Here is a 2,688-nt window from a genome sequence, read left to right as displayed (position 1 = left end):
ACGGACAGAACACGTCATTATTTAGTTAACCAATTACATTCACAGCATTCCTTGGTAGCCAATTACATTGTAATACACAGATGTTAGTTTTGGTAGGAACCTATCATTTTAAAGTTCTCTGTCCCTTTAAAATGACCCGTCATAGTTAGACATCTCAGTGTTTTAGCAGTTACCACTCAGAACAGTGAACGGGGAGATGCATTCGCAAAGCAATTTACAGAAGCCAAAACAGCCGGTTAATGATTTTCCATTTTACTCAGGTTTGTTAACCTACAACATGCAACACGCGCCTGGCCAGCCCTTCCTGGCTTCTTCCCACTCCTACCCTGCACCCTGTAGCTACTCTCTCAAGCCTGCTCCAGAAAAAAGAAACTGGCAGCCCTACTGTACCCCCTAAGCCCCCAAAGCTGCTGACCAACCCTGGCCAAAGCTGGGCCTCACCTCCCTTCTCTGCCTCTCCCACTGTGACCCATTCCTTCCCACCCGCCTTCCCTCTGTAGAAGAGGCACAGGATTCCAGGCCACCATGCCCTCCCGTTCCCCTTTGACAGGAGTGAGGCTTCCACGCCCTCAGGAATTCCTTTTTGGGCCTCCTTCCTCATTTGCAGCTGTTTGTAAGTGGAAAATCTGGACAGGTAGGAGGGAGGGGAGAAAGACTGGGCAGGGGCCAAGGAGGTGACTTTCCAACAATGCAATCATCAGAAAGAAATTTCTCAGGCAGAGCTGGAGATCACGTTCTCTGGTAGCAAACGTGCTCGCTGACCCCTGGGTGTGGGAGATTAATGGCCTGTGAGACGTAGAGTTAATCTCCGAGGATCTTGCCCAGGGATCCTAGGAATTGGATGCCTTGGGCATAGTAATCAAGCAGATGGCTCTTCAGTACACATGCTTGTATTCTTTCTTTGTTAGAAGGAACATAGTTTAAAAGAAGCGCTCTCAAGTTTCCCTTCTTTGTCTTCAAGCAGGAAGGAAACATAATTGGATGCCTTTGGCAGATCCCTTAGAACAATGTGCATGGGGCTAACTGTCTCCCCCATTGCTTCTTACCCAATCTGGACTCTCTGGGCATCTTCAGAGAAAATTCCCAGAAAGGGACCCAGGAAAATGAACCCACCCACCCACTTACCTCTGATTAGGCCCCGGCTTATCGCCCAGTCCTTCCAGACAAAGAATAATCTTCTGCTCAAAGATTCTCCACAGTCGAGACTCATGTACTCTTAACCCTCCCTCCCAGACTCTTGAACTTGGAGGGCAGATCCCCATCCACCCGTCCATCTGTCCATCCCACAGTGCATAACTATTAGGTGTCCAGTGTCCAGCCTATTAGCACTGAAGACGGATAGGGTCTGGAATTTTCCAGAGAGTCCCAACTGAACATCATTTCATCTAAAAAATGTTTTTAACTTTTAAAGAGTGTGAGCAGGAGAGGGAGACACAGAATCCGAAGCAGGTTCCAGGCTCTGAGCTGTCAGCACAGAGCCTGATGCGGGGCTCGAACTCACGAACCGCGAGATAGTGATCCGAGCCGAAGTCGGGCGATCCACCGACTGAGCTACCCCAGGTGCCCCCATAATTTCTTTTTTTTTAAGTGAAGGGGATAGTCCAATAAGTCCACCGATGGGCTTGATCTTTTTTGAACCTTTGTGTGAGTGACTTCAGAGAGACTGCAAGTTTGATTTCCGTTTTCCAATACCTGGTGACTAATGGATACCGTCCTACTATGCTCCTGTGAATGGAAAGGTGCTGTTGGGTCAGGATCAGCCAACTACTGTCCAGACAGACCCCACCCCATCACCAGGAACTGGGGCAAGGTCACCAGGCTTAGAAACAGGGACCCTAAATGGCTGGTGGCTCAGAAGGGACAGGCCTGGGACGCTGGTTCATAGATTGTAATCTTACAAGAGACCAGTTTCCAAAAACCAGAACGCCAATTAACTGCTTACATTGAGAAATAGAACCGTCACAGGAACCGGAGTGTCCCATTTATCCATAGTGCATTCTCCTTGCAGATTAGTGGGCGGCGTGGGCAGTGGTAGCTTAGGGCAGAAATCAGATCGGAGAGGAGGTCCTGGGAGCTGCATGGCTGGACTTCTCTATGGAGAAAATGTTGACACCCAATAACACTGCTGCAAAAGGGCTTCTGCAATTCGGCTGAGGGAGGCCTGCAGTAGCCTTGTTTGCCCTTATCTGCCCATCATCTGAACTAGCTTCTTATGCCTGGGGGACCCGTCGCCTGAAGCAGAAAGTTTGCTTCACTTTGGCAGAAATGCAAACTATCAGATACTCTTTTCCATAGTCCTTTGCCACTTGGCAGTGGGGCAGAGCCTTGGGCCCCACCAGTGGCTAACACCTCCCTAGGCTTTAAGTGCGAAGCTGCAAATGGGAGAGTCCACCATTCCTGTGACAGTGGTGGCCCGGCCACAGCCAGTTTCCAAAGGCACCTGCTCTCCCAAGAGCATCCAGCATCTCCCCAGCATCCAGGCCTGCCTCTCCGCTGTGCAAACTGCAAGGGTCAGGATCTTAGGGTGTGAGTGGCATCCTCTGGGCCAGCTCTGCAGCCGAATTTCAGATGCTGTTCCCGGCTGATTGGCTCCAGGCTGCGTTCTCTGGCCCTTGTGGAGTTTGAGCTTCCTGGTATCCTTTAATAAATTCCATTTTTGCTCATATCCACCAGTGTCATTCTCTGTGA

This window comes from Suricata suricatta, chromosome 7, assembly GCF_006229205.1.
Source record: "Suricata suricatta isolate VVHF042 chromosome 7, meerkat_22Aug2017_6uvM2_HiC, whole genome shotgun sequence".
NCBI lineage: Eukaryota > Metazoa > Chordata > Mammalia > Carnivora > Herpestidae > Suricata > Suricata suricatta.
The sequence above is the reverse complement of the archived record's forward strand: the minus strand, read 5'-3'. Positions refer to the sequence as shown.